General features: G+C 40.7%; 1 protein-coding gene across 2 annotated transcripts in view; it reads left to right on the forward strand.

The window, feature by feature from the left end:
* Positions 1 to 14,999, forward strand: part of EPS8 (epidermal growth factor receptor pathway substrate 8) — a 190,090-nt gene that overhangs the window by 38,339 nt on the left and 136,752 nt on the right. The window lies entirely within an intron of this gene.

The raw sequence follows: 14,999 nt of genomic DNA on the forward strand, positions 1-14,999 counted from the left end.
TCTGTTGTCTGCGCTGATAACCGCAGCTCACCTCCGTCTCTGGAGCTCACTTAGGCGGTGCTCTGAATCTCCTCCCCTCGCGCACTCCGAAATAATGGTCTCTTGCCTGTTAGGCAGTTCCGGACTTTTTCCTCGACTCCCTTCCAGCTAGCTGTGGAGCACTAACCCCCTTCAGGCTGTGTTCACGCCGCCAACCCCAGTCCTCGCCCTGGGATCCGACCTCCAAAGCCGGAGCCTCTGCTCCCAGCCCCCGCCCACCCCGGCGGGTGAGCAGACAAGCCTCTCCGGCTGGTGAGTGCTGGTCGGCCCTGATCCTCTGTGCGGGCATCTCCCCGCTTTGCCCTCCGCACCCCTGTTGCTGTGCTCTCCTCCGCGGCACCGAAGCTTTCCCCCTCCGCCACCCCCAGTCTCCGCCCACAAAGGGGCTTTCTAGTGTGTGGAAACCTTTCCTGCTTCACAGCTCCCTCCCACTGGTGCAGGTCCCATCCCTATTCTTTTGTCTCTGTTTTTTCTTTTGCCCTACCCAGGTACGTGGGGAGTTTCTTGCCTTTTGGGAGGTCTGAGGTCTTCTGCCAGCGTTCAGTAGGAGTTCTGTAGGAGTTGCTCCACGTGTAGATGTATTTTTGATGTATCTGTGGGGAGGAAGGTGATCTCCACATGTTACTCCTCCACCACCTTGAAGGTCTCCCCCGATCTGATTTTATCTTTCATGAAGTTTATTTTTTGGAGCATTCAGGCACATTGTCTTGTTGAATGTTCCACACTGGGAATTCATCTTGGTTATTTCCTAGTGATCAGATTCAGGTTGTGGCAGATTGTTTCTTCCAAAAATAGCTGCACGAATATATTTATGTGACTGACATTCCTCCAGTTGAGAGGTGGAGTCTTGGTCCCCTCCCCTTGGATGTGGGCAAGGACTGGTAACAGCCATCCAGTGAAGTGAGGTGGGGGTCATGCCGTATGCCCTAAGGTTCACTCAGTCACTCTTGGGATGCTTCCCTTTGGACCTCACCTGCCAAATTCTGAGGAAGCCCAGGCCCTGTGGAGATGTGACACAGCATTAGCTAAGGCCTCAGCTGATGGCCAGACACGCGAGTGAATGGGCCTTCAGATTATTCCTGTCTTCTAGCTGGGCCCCTAGGCGTAGTGGAGTAGGGAGCTGTGGTCCGTCTAAATTCCTGATGCACAGAAACTGAGAGAGATAATAAATTATTATTATTCTTTCAAGCTGCTAAGTTTTGGGAATTTTGTACTCAGCAATAGGTAACTAGTATGCAGGTTAAACAGTTTTGGCAAGTGATGGTGTGCATTTCCTAATTATTGCATCACATTAGGAGGTATGTAGCCTCAGTGGGACGTTATTGGTGATGTCCGATCACTTGGCTAAGGTGGTGACCATCATATCGCCAGATCATAAGTACCTTTTCTCTTTTGTAATTAGTAAGTAACTGAGAGAAAGTTTAATTTTGCAAAGAATATAAGCTTCCAACAGGCTCCTTCTCAACACCTTGTACATCATTATTTTGAGTAAATTGAGAAATTTGAAGCAACCTTAGAAACCATTTTACTTAGTTTTCTCATTTGGGAGCCTCACTTAATAAATGTTATTAGGTTTCCATTAGAGATACTGCCTTGGATCTAGGGACACGGAAATATTTGAGATGTGATGTTTACTGCCTTGGCGCTTACGGATGAAAACTAACATGACTGGAATGCAGAGGGGTTGCTTGGGTGTTACTGAATTTGTATTCCAAGATGATTTGACTGAAAGATTTTAGTTTTCAAAAGATTATAATGATGTCATTATGGTTAACTGTATACTCTGGTCTAAGACTGGTCAGTGGTGCTTTCTGAATTATACATTTATCAGTCAGAATTAAAGTTAAAACCAGGTTTTTTTAAGGTGAACTTTTATGTTAAAAGTTCTATGAGTTCTGTATTTTAGGGATTTGAATGTCTTTTTCTGAATATATAAATATTTGTATTTTAAAATATAACTCTATCTTGGCCCAAACTTATTAAATAACTTAGTAAATAACTAATACTGAGCTAAATGAATGTTTATGAGTTGAAGAGTATAATGATATCATACTGTCATATGATATTTTAAAAATATGGGGTATAATGGATTAAAGAACTGTGGGAGCATCTAGCATCTAACCTAGTGCCCCAAATGGTTGTTGATTGAGTTCTGTACATATGAACCATGCTTTACAATTCCTGTTCCTTGATTATGAATATAATACATGTAAATCAACTATATAGGGATTTTAAAGTTTGGTCTCCCAATAAGAATCCATAGGTGTTTTTTTTGTTGTTTGTTTAGTTCTGAGACTTAATATTTGAAGCACTTTTTGGGCATTTGGTTTGGTTTGATAATTGCAAATTTACCTAGATTTTTCTGTCCCAAATTTTATTTAAAGTTCTTGGTGGACATATAATTTAAGACAAGTTAGAAGAAATAAGTCTCACACTTTAAAATCCTGGAATCATAACTGAGTTTCTAATAGATAAGTAATGTGAAAAAAGTACTAAATGTGCCAAACTATATATTGTATAATCAGTTATAGATGTGGTTATTGAAATGGTGTTATACTTCTCCCAAAGAATGACTTCATCTCTCTATATGTTATGAAAACAAAGTAAAAATTTTTAAACTTTCTCAGCAAAATCTCATTGCAAATCTGTGATGCTGGGATTTCCTTGGGGTAAAAACACTTTCTGTAAACCCTGCAGTAAGGATTTATTTCTGGTATTTATTGCTTTAATCATCTTAGTGTATATTTATGGGTCTACTTAGAATATTTCATTGTTGTCTCTCTGGTGAAACAGTGTTGGTTAGACTACGTTGCTAATGTCATCAAGTTCATGATATTTAATTCCCCCAGGGGCTATAGAGTTTCACCTGCTACTTGCTCTCAGTATTTAGCAACATTTTCTTCCATGTAACTTTGGTTACAGGAAAAATTCCACGAGAGAGTGAACGGATCAATCAGCAATTTAGAAAAGTAAATCAGAATACAACTCTGGCTGCTTCCGGATCATGTGAAAATATATGAGTAATGCTATCTCGCTGGGGAAAGAGCAATCAAAAAATAAATGAGTTCAGCAAAGTATAAAATTCTGAGAGGCCTGCGGTGATAAGAAGGGTTTAACTCTGGAAGTGTGAGATAAATGTGAAAGAATATGAGGCTATTTAAGAAATGGAGCAAAATGCAGAGGGAAGAGTCATCGGAGGGACAGGGAAGGAGTATTAGGATAGACCTGGACTCCAGCAGACAGGAAAGGAGGGGAGGGGACAGGAAGCATGTTACATTTTGAAGGGGTGTGGGGTTGGGTGCTTAGGAAAGAGACTAAGGATCTGCTGAGCGGGAAACCCATAGACTGAGACCCCACTGCTGCAGGTGGTTTCAAGATGAAGACTTTGAAGTATCAAGGAGGAAGGGCTTGTTTTTCAAAATCTTGAGAGAGAAGGTGTTGGCTGGCAGACTCTGAAAGTGCCTACTTGTGAGTGATGCCGTCCACATGTACCTTTGATAGACGGCATCTCTCGAAGGTGTTCTCCTGACATCTTTGCCCCCTAGGATCAAGCAGACATGACCTCTGGACAGCTTTCTGGCTATGCCCGTATCAGGCCAGTGTGGTATTTGGATCGAGGGGATAGTAAAGGAGAGGAACTCGTTCCAAGGGCTTAGGCTTCCGAGGGGGAGCTACACTCCATCCCGTCAGACCTGGGAGAGGTAGAGTAGAAAGTGGCCGAGAGGCAGATTGCCCGGTATCGTCACATCACAGCATCACGGGACAGGCTGCTCAGCCAGCCTACACCCCTGTCTCAACACTTGGGGGGAAAAAAGTTAATATTGTTGCTTGTAGAGATTTTTTTTTGGCGGGTGTGGGGTGGGTGCTTTCTTTCACATATTTCATTCACATTTTTTAGCTAAAGCTTGTAGACAGTTTGCTTGAAAAACGTGGGGCTGAGTGTTCAGGGAAAGGCATCATAATTTTCAGTTATAGAAGAAGGGTTTGAGAGTTATTTGGATGTCTTTATCACTGCTAGCATACATGACTGTTAACTCTGTTTGCCCAGGATCTTAAGATGAATAGCTACTGGCTTATTTGTCATTTACTACCAAGCCATGCCAACCACTATATACCCAAATCAGCTACTAAATAAAGCAGGACTGTGTTATTATGTGGCTCATCCTCCTTGAGTGTTTTTCCCCCTGTATTTCTGATTCATAATGCTGTGGTGGGAAGAGGTTCAGGATTTCCATTCCTGTTTTTCCCTTTCCTGCCAAGCTCATGACCCCTGCCAGCTCCATCCTTTCCTTCATCTGCCTGCAATTTCGGTTTGGGTTCTGGACTCTTTAGGAGTTTATAGAATAGGAGTCATTGAAACTCTCTTTTTCCAAATGGGGCAAGTGCCTTACTTGAGGTCAGGCCAACACCTACTGTGACAGAGTTTTCCCCTCATCCTCCTGGCACAGGGAGAGAATTCATGGAGTAGAAGAATGGTGTGAAACTGTGTATCCAAACAGTGTCCACTGGGATAAAGCTAATGCCCAGTTGGAGGCACAACACAGCGGTTCTCTCGCCAAGCTCTGTTGTTCTGTTTGGTCCCAAGCCAGACGGCAACCTGGTGGGTGAACCATTGGCTCTGGCCTTTCCCCAGCCCCCCTCAGGTCTAGGATAAAATGCCCAGCTGTCCCTTTCCTTGCAGGAGTTACTTTGTGGAAACAGTAACTGTTCTCACTGTTACTTAAAATTTACATCATTTTGTTTAACTCTGTAACTGCTATACTACCGATATGGTTTTAGCTGGTAGTATGAAAGCTTTAAATTGTTTGCTAAAATTCAAGAATGGAATCCATTTAGCACCGAACTGTTTAAGTATTAAAAGAGCCTCTGGAGTGAGCATTGTAGAGGCAGTGAGAGGATTTGAATTAGATTGAACTAGTGAAGTTCATGTACTATATACAGTTATTTTGATCCCTAGAAATACTTCTACTGACATTTGTATTAATTAAATAGTTTTAGTACCTTTTATCTTTTAGCCATTTCCTGACATCTGTAAGACAGAGATGAGCATCCAAAGTCTTGTTCAAGTGGAAATATAGCCACTGCATCTTATGGTACCTATGCTTTTGTGTCTGGATTATATTATAGTATTAAGTGTGCCTTATCTCAATAATGGTAGTAGCATCTACAACTGCTAGGATTTGTTTTCAGTCCTCAAATAGAGTTGGAAGTATATGAAGAAATCAAGAAGGAATTCCAAAGAAGAAACAAAGACCTGGTCATTTCACAGAGCTTCATCTGTGTAGATGCTCCGTTTTCATAGTACCTTTGCTTTCTATGATTATGATGCATTGTTAGTTCCATTCTTACAGTTGCATTTTATTTAAGTTTTGCTTTTTAAAAATATTTTTGAAAGTAATAAAAAAGCCCAAGAACTTTATTGATAATACTTCTGAGACACGTAAATGTTTCTAGACAAAGCTAAATTACTTTGGTAGACTGGGAGGAAAGCACTTTTTCCTGCTAGCCCAGGCTGGGGTCTCTCGTTCACCACTGGATTTGCAGCTCAAGGAAATATCCTGATTTCCTGAGGATCCAGTTACAGCCTGAGTCACATTTCTGTAAGACATCAATGCTATAAATAAATTACAATTATCCTACAAATGCCCCTTCCACCATAATGTAACCGAAATTATGCAACTAATATTGTTGGTGTCATTAGAAAAGTAACAATTGCCTTGCCTTCCTCATGGGATTTTATGAAATGAAATGAAATAGATCAAAAGTATTTTTTAAGATGTTAAGGCATCAATAAATATAAAAGACATTATGATTATGATTATTGATGTTATTACAGTTAATTTTCTGTTACTTTCATCACTACCAACATCAGCATTATTAACATCGTCACTCTTGGAGCATAATTTCTCAGACCCATCTTCTTTACTTCGTAATTAACTTATCAGGAAAGGGAAGGTAATTTAGAATTTATAAATAGAGGCTTTTCTTAGACAGAATCTGAGATTCAATATAATGATGTTTTTGACTCTGGGCCACTAAATTTCTTTTTTCCTCTCAAACTTTATGGAGATATAATTTAAAAATAAAATTGTATATATTTAAAATGTACAGTGTGGTGGTTCAATATACATATGTGTTGTGAAATGATTACCACAGTCATGTTAATTAACATATACATCACCTTACATAGTTATCTTTTTTTTTTTCTGTGTGGTGAGGATACTTCAGATCTGCTCTCTTAGCAAATTTCAAGTATACAATACAGTATTTTAAAGTCTAGTCACTGTGCTGTACATTGGATCTCCAGAACCTATTCATCTTATAACTGAAAGTCTGTATGTACCCTTTGACCAACATCTCCCCATTGTCCCTCTGCCCAGCCCCGGGCATCCATCATTCTAGTTGCTGGTTCTATAAGTCTGACTATTTCAGGTTCCATATATAAGTGAGATCATACAGTATTTGTCGTTCTGTGTCTGGCTTATTTCACTTAGCATAGTGTCCTCCAAGTTCATCCTTGTTGTTGCAAATGGAAGGATTTTCTTCTTTCCACTGGTTGAATAATATTCATGTGTGTGTGTGTGCGCACGCATGTATGTGTGTATCTCATATCTTCTTTATCCATTCATCCATTGATGGACACTTGTTTTTTCCATATCTTGGCTATTGTGGATAATACTACAATGAAAATGGGAGTCCAGATATCTCTTTGAGATACTGATTTTATTTCCGTTGGTTATATACCCAGAAGTGAGATTGCTGGATTGTACGGTAGTTCCATTTTTAATTTCTTGAGGAACATCCATACTGTTTTACATAATTGCTGTACTAATTTACATTTCCATGGACAGTGTGTAAGGCTTATCTTTTCTCTACCCCTTTACCAACACGCGTTATCTCTTTTTTTTTTTTTTTTTTTTTTTTTGCGGTACACGGGCCTCTCCCTGTTGTGGCCTCTCCCGTTGCGGAGCACAGGCTCCGGACGCACAGGCTCAGCGGACATGGCTCACGGGCCCAGCCACTCCGCGGCATGTGGGATCTTCCCGGACCGGGGTACGAACCCGTGTCCCCTGCATCGGCAGGCGGACTCTCAGCCACTGCGCCACCAGGGAAGCCCTGTTATCTCTTCTTGATGATAGCCATCCTAACAGGTGTGAGGTGATATCTTACTGTGGTTTTGATCCGTATTTCCCTGATGATTAGTGACAGTGAGCATCTTTTCATGTGTTCGTTGGCCATTTGTATGTCTTCTTTGGAATAATATCTATTCAAGTCCTTTGCTCATTTTAAAATCTGGTTATTTATTTTTTGTTCATATATGAGTTCCTCGTATATTTTGGATATTAGCCCATCGCTAGATATATGGTTTGCAAAGATAAATTTTTAAAAATTCCATTTCTGGGAGTACTTGACCTCTGCTTAAAGGTTCAGCCCAGTCCAGAGGGGACAGCTCCATCCTTAGGAAAATTTTAAGAGCCCTGATTACATACATACATATTAGCTTCTTACTTGATGTCAAGCACCACTGCTGCTGGTTTTGTATTAACTTTGTGCCTCACACTGGTAACTGGGTTTCTGTCTTGCTTGAATGACGAAATCCTCAACTGCACCCCAGGCCTAGGCACTGATTTCCCACGTTGACTCTTTGTCTTGGCCTTAAAAACCTGCCCAGAATCCCTTAATGCTCTTTGATTTCCTAAATTTAGCTGACCCTCGCCCCTTCCCCCGACGTATTCCAAATTTAAATCTTGCTTGAGTCTCAGTTTATTCACCAGCAGTCTAGTTAACATCTATCAATCATGTTATCTGAACTATGGTGTAAATGGAATTTGGTAAGACTAGTGCTAACAGGAAGGGAAAGTATTGAGAGGTTATAGAGGAGAGGGGGAAATGACGTGACCATAGCATAAAAATATAAAGGGACAGGTACACATTTCTTCATTCGCAAGGTTGTGCACTTTGTAAACACAAGAAATCTTGTCCATTTGTTTACTGCTATATCACTAGTGTCTGAAATGTGCCCAGCATTTAACCCATCAAGTACGTATTTGTTGAATGGGTGTTTGGAAGACACGCTGAATTGACTGGTTTGACTAAGAGGCACTTGAAGGTGAGCTTTTTAAATTTATTTATTTATTTATTTTGCGGTACGTGGGCCTCTCACTGTTGTGACCTCTCCCGTTCCGGAGCACAGGCTCCGGACGCGCAGGCTCAGTGGCCATGGCTCACGGGCCCAGCCGCTCCGTGGCATGTGGGATCTTCCCGGACCGGGGCATGGTGTCCCGTGCCCTGCATCGGCAGGCGTCCCCTGCATCGGCAGGCGGACTCTCAACCACTGCGCCACGAGGGAAGCCCTGAAGGTGAGCTTTTAAGGACTGGGAGCGTCGTAGCCTGGTTTATTGCCATAGCTTCATATAGATTTGCTGAATGAATAAGGATAGGGATTAGTGGAGTGGAGGCTGGAAGGCTGAACTTGATAATGTGGAATCTCAAATGCTGAGACAAGGATTTGGTTCTTATATGACAAGGAAAGAAGCAGAGTTCTAGATCTTATTGCTTACTTTTTCTGTCTAATGTAATAGCTTTGTTCTCTAAGTGTACTCTTATTTGATCTGAAGGGTTCAGGAAGAAAATCCTCTTGATACCAAGGAAAAGAAAGGATATTTTTATATAAGATGCTCTTTTTTTGAGTTAAAATCCAATATCTGAATAGATGGTTATGTTTCTAAAACGTCTTTTAAAAGTTGCTTGTGTGGACAGCCAACATGTTTATATACCTCCATAGCAGAAGTATATTTCTATTCAGTATCCTGTGAATAAGTGCTGTGGTTTCAAGTGCTCAACAAAGTGAGGAAAGGCATCCACTGCTCTCATTCTTGCTGGTCTCTTTTGGCATCCTGTGGTGTTAAGTAGTTATTCCCTGTTTGAGGTTCCTTGAATCTGGGCGCCAGAGTGTCAGATCCACCTCTTCATCTACCATTATCTCTGGATTCTGACATGGACTGTTTTAGGCCGTAAGGATATATACTTTTCAAACACTGCTACCCTGGGGAAGTGAAACCTATTCAGATGATAAACCAAATGATCAAATGGAGGAGGAGAGCTTATCTTGATAGGAACACTTAGAGGAATTCCATCTTGAGGTTTTATCTTCATTGAGTGCTCGGACTGCTGCTTATCAGATCAAATTACCCCTGATTGTGATAAAGAATTTCATGTATAGATAGGAGATTTCACGTGTGTGTGTGTGTGTGTGTGTGTGTGTGTGTGTGTGTGTGTGTGTGTGTGTGTCTGCCATAGGACAGAGTGTAAAGCCAGGCTCGCTAATCAAGGCCAGTTGCTTCTGCCAGCTATGAATAAAATGGAGTTGGAATTAGGGCAGGGCCATGGCAAGCACACACGTAGCACCGGAGTGGCAGGTGTGTCCTCTACAGGGTGGGAGATCATTGTCACTGTTGGCTCCCTGCTTTCTCCTTACCTTTATCCAAGCAACCAGCAGGTTCAGAAAGATAGCATCCAATTCTCTGGGCAGTCGTTCTCAGCAGGAGGAAACAGGAAAGTTATCATTTGAAGTTGTGGACGTAGGGGGCAAAAGGCAGGGGGCTTGAGGCTTGAGGTGTCTGCAATGTCAGTATCGTATGGTGAGAGATTCATTTTTCTTAGGTGAATTACTGTAGTCAGCCTACATTTCGTTTACATAAGAAACTGATGCTTTTTAGGCCCGCTGGTGTATGGAAGCACAACTCTAATTTCCTAACCAATCTTGGAAAACCTAGAGAGGAAAGAGGAAAGTAACCATTCATCGTCTCAACATACAGAGATAATCACTTCATATTTTCGTATCTGATTTTAATGATGAACAATATGCTCTGTGTTGTTTTGATGAGGATAATTTGACTTCCCACCATTACCACGGTCATGATTGTTGTCATCGTCGTCATCAAATATTTATTATCAGTTCTTCACTAGGATCAAGGCAAGTTCCAGAAAGAGCAGAGAAGATAAATAAATGGAAGTTGTGGTTTCTTCTTTTAAGGAGATAATTTTCTGTTTAGGACTGAACATATGTCCTGGAAACATAAACTTAGAGTATAGGATTTACTCATTTGACAGTTGTTTATTGAGCTCCCTTAGGTGCTAGGCACTGTACTCATTGTTTGAGAAATAGTGTTTAGTCGGATGTAGTTTATGCCCTTGAATTTACTGACCAGGGGAGGCGATAGACAAGCAGTAAGAATTTCCGTAACTTATGTGAAGTGTCAGTGAAGTGCCACAGACAGCAAGTGCTGTAGGAAGATATTGTATTAACAGATACATTGAATAACATGTTGGACAGTGTTAGAAACCAGAAGAAAAACATTCTTTTAAGTTCTTATTTCTTAATGCTGTCCTTCGGTGAGAGCCTAGGGCATAACCTTGAATAGTCAAGTAGTAAATGCGTTATGGCAACAAAGAAGGTAATACAGTGAGGTACATTACATTCTGTTCTTCCAAAAACCACAAGGATGGAGCTTGAGAAATTGTGTTAAATGGGCCTTAACTTCTCTCTAGTATCAATTTAATATTTCTTGTGTTAGGAGTTTAACATTAGCACTGACAAGTGCCTAAAGTGATGATGTTTTGTGGTGTGGATTGAAGACAAGACCGTATGTTTTATACTCTAGATTGCCAGGTGTCAAGGTGAGTATTTCATTGTGAAATCTGGGAAGCCTGATCTTCATTTGTTTCTTGTCTAGGCAATGGATGTTTCCACCTCTGCAAGGAGGGAACTTGAATGCAAGAGAAAAAGCTTAGGTCCATTATGCCTTGGATATTTTCTCTTCACCTGGCAGAAAACTTGTTGCAGAATAGAACTTTATATCTGCTTATTCCATTTTAAACCAACTCGTTATATTTTATTTTCTTTATATCTGATGAAAGAAATGAGAACTTACTTGTTTATACCTTATTTGAGTTGTTCAGAGTGAAAAACACCAAGAGAGCTGTGGAATTTCTCTCCTGGGAGATCTTTCAGGAAAGGTGTTCAGACACTTAACTGCCTGAAATTTTTTGTGTAGAGTTTTGTGTATCCTACTTTAGAAAAGCAAGATGTCTAAAAACCCAGGCTTAGGAAATTGATATCATTAAGGATAATTTTTCTCTTACTAATCCTACTCACTTTTGTTTTCCTACTAGGTGTATTTATTTGATAATAAACAAATACAACTGTGAGCATTTGACTTAAGAATATTGTTACATAATATCTTAATTTGTATTCGTGAAGCATTTTGCAGTTTTCAAAACACTTTTACATCATTATATCATTTGAACCTCAGAGGTGTTATATAGTAGATGAGGCTGGGATGGTTATCCCCATTTTGCTGATGAGGAATCTGAGGATGACAGGTGATGGGACTTGCCTGACTATGAGTTATTAAGTGGTGGGGTTTGGCACAAGCCTTTTGCTAGTAAATTCTTTGCTCTTTTTAGTATATATATGAGACACTAATTTTTTTTCTTAAATGAGTATTCTGTTTTATATCAGAATCAGGTTAATACAGATTCTGGAGAACTGGGTGATATCTATGGGCCATTGATTTCTTTTTTTCTGGAAACTGAATGACCACTGAGGAAAGTGAAAATATGTTTGGGGCTCCTCCCAAGTTATTATTTCATCAGTTTCTTACCAATGCAGCCTGGTAGCTGGTAATTGGGAGTTCTCAGGTCCGTTCACAAAAATAATTTAACTTGTCAAGTGACTGAATTGATATTATTGGAACTAACTTGCTGCTCGTAAAATAACACGGTCGGATGTTAAAAACAGAAACAGGGAGTGAGTTTGTTAATGTAAGATTAAGAACTTTCACATTACCACATTAGCTATATACAGTATCCACTTCAGTTGAGCCTTGATAAATTGGATTGTACACTTTGGAGAACCAAAATAAAATCAGATCATTAACTATCGAGTCCTTACACTGAAGCCACAGCTTATGTAGGTTAAGTTTTAGAGTTAACAGGGCCAATTGTGTACAGCGAATAAAATCCCTAGGAAGAAATAGAGGGTTACTAGGTTAGGCTTTATGTATTGAGATAATTTTACCTCATAGTTCTAGTTTAGGAAGTTTATTTTTTTTCTGAATATTTCCTACATACATAATACATGGTGACTGTTGAGAATTTGCTAATGTCAGAAAAGGACAAAGAAAAAGATAATTCCTTGTAACCTTTCTGTTTGAGAACATCTTTGGCGAGAGGAGAGGGTGAAGTCATTTTAGAAGAAGGAATTAGTCAGTAGAGCACTAGAATGACTGACATAACTTAGGAGCCTGAGAAGGTAGCTGGGAGTCAGAGAGTATGCCTTGGGGGAGATTTGTAGATGAAATTAATTAGCTAAATTATGGCAGGTCATGAATTCCAGGATAAAAGTTTTGTTATTCTCAAAGTAAGGGATTGCAGAACTCTTCTAGCCCAGGAGTCATGTTTTCCAGGTAAGGAAACCAAGTTGAGTTACTTAAATTAGTTAGTGGAAGAATTGGGGCTGGAACCCAGGCTTGATTATTAAGCTAATGTTGTTTCTATTAAACGATCTCATGGGTTGCCACTGTTGGTTTTGGGACAGAGGACAGCAGAGTAGAAGCAGTGCTTTTTTTTTTTTTTTTAAGATGTTGGGGGTAGGAGTTTATTAATTAATTAATTAATTTTTGCTGTGTTGGGTCTTCGTTTCTGTGCGAGGGCTTTCTCTAGTTGTGGCAAGCGGGGGCCACTCTTCATCGCGGTGCACGGGCCTCTCACTATCGCGGGCTCTCTTGTTGCGGAGCACAGGCTCTAGACGCGCAGGCTCAGTAGTTGTGGCTCACGGGCCCAGTTGCTCTGCGCCATGTGGGATCCTCCCAGACCAGGGCTCGAACCCGTGTCCCCTGCATTAGCAGGCAGATCCTCAACCACTGTGCCACCAGGGAAGCCCAGAAGCAGTACTTTTTAAGAGTACATTTTCTCAGTCTTAGAAAAAGGGTTAGATGGCAAAGTTATTTGAAGTAGGAAGACCAGTTAAGCTTCTTTTGATCATGAGATGATGCTGAGTGGAAGGTGGAAGAGTTAGTGATGACCAGAGTCTCAAGCTGGGTGATGAGGAGAAAGGAAGTGCCCTTAAAGTAAATGAGGATATTTGAAGAGTAACTTTGTTTTGTGGGGAAGATCAGGTTCAGTGTTGAATAAGTTAGCACATCAAGGAGAAATGTATTGTTAGGTAGACAAGAATATGGGGCTGATATTATAGATGTTAAATTATATTTCACAGATAATGAGGACTGACCAGTAGGATAGCATGTATTACAGGACTAATCTCTTCACACAGTACAACTAAGGGCAAGTTAGTTCTAGGAAATCTTCCTAGGGCTTTTGCTTCAAGAAAAAATAGCTTACCTATTAGACAAGTCACTGAATGAAAAATCTGGTGTGGGCAGGCTCCCCTCAAAAAGACCTTTACTGGCCCAATTGTATGATGCTTCTTTTTTTCCTATAAAAGTATTAGTTGGATATGCAACCCCATGTAAAAACCACGTGTTACAGAAAATGGTGTTACCCTTCAGCCATTGCTAGAGTGGCTTTGTGATATTTTATGATGTGATTACATTTTTTGTCATGATTGTAATTCAGTTTAATAATGTTTAGTTTTATTTGGGTAAAGTATTTGCCCTGGTCATTCATCACTTGTTTTTAAACTTCTGTGCATCAGTGAAACCAAATATGACAGCTGTTGATGTTTCCAAGAGGTGGTGAACCTGAGCTATTATCTATATGGTTCATGAAAATTTTAAAGATGAGGCCAGTGTCTTTGTTTGCCTTCTCTTTGTGTATTTCTAAGGATCTCTAAGGTCTTTCCGCATATTTATTAACTTTATCAATTACTAACCAGTTTACTTAAATTCTTGGTCCTAGATGTTCCCATAACCTATGTTTTAGCATTTATCACACTATGTTGTCCTTACCTACCTAGGTTTGAATCCGAGCTTCATGCTTAGTAGCTGCAAGTTATTAAAATTCTCCATGTTTCCATTTTCTCATCTCTAAGATAGGACAGTATTTTCCTTACCTCATGGGCTTGTTGTGAGAATTAAATCATCAAATATGTCAGGCAGTTAAGAAAGAGCCTGGCACATAACACGCTCTCAGATATTAGCTGTTGCTACTGTTACTGATCTGTTTCACTCTCTCTCCTGTTCATGGTTCATTCTTTTCTGCCCTGGACCTAGAGGTGTCTGCTTTCAAGGGACATAGGGAAGGGGGCATGGGAAGATGTCCCAGGATATCTCCTGGGGGGAATCAGGAAGAGGCCAGTTCTTTGTTCGCAGGTGCTATTTCCATTCTTGCTCAGTTCCACTCCAGGAGAAAACTTCTTTTTCCTTAGTCACTAAGACTTAATGTTACTGATCCCCATATGGTGTTGTAAAGAAAACAGTTGGCTGATCTAGTCTGGGAGTGACTAATAGTCTCCCAGTAGTTTTTACACTTTAAAAAAATATGTGCAAACCAAACACCTCTCTCCTGGTGGTAGTATTTTTGTTGACATCACAAAGTGAAGGATAGGAAAGGCTACATAATTTGTAGGGCCCAGAGCAAAATGAAAAGAGGGTGTCCAGCTTGGGTGGGGAAGTCAATCCCCCTTTTCTCCTGGGCTGCCGCCCCAAGCTGCAGATGGTCGACTTCCAAGTGGTTGCACGCAGATTTGCTTTGTGCCTTCATTGGGGGTGGGCAAGGGGACCCCATGAGTCACCCAGCTAATGGGCTGTGGTGCTACCAGCTGAGGCTGTGGATGGCCAATGACTCCCCTTCCTGCCTCCTTGCAACCCAGTTATTGGCCCTGGTAAGGAGGTGTTAGGAGGTGGGACCACACATGAGCCAAGGCTCTGAGCCAAGCTCCATGTACCAAACACAGATTCAAAGATACCATTATTAAGAATTCAAGACAGTTCTCCCAG

The sequence above is a fragment of the Lagenorhynchus albirostris genome, chromosome 11 (genome assembly GCF_949774975.1).
Source record: "Lagenorhynchus albirostris chromosome 11, mLagAlb1.1, whole genome shotgun sequence".
Classification (NCBI taxonomy): Eukaryota; Metazoa; Chordata; class Mammalia; order Artiodactyla; family Delphinidae; genus Lagenorhynchus; species Lagenorhynchus albirostris.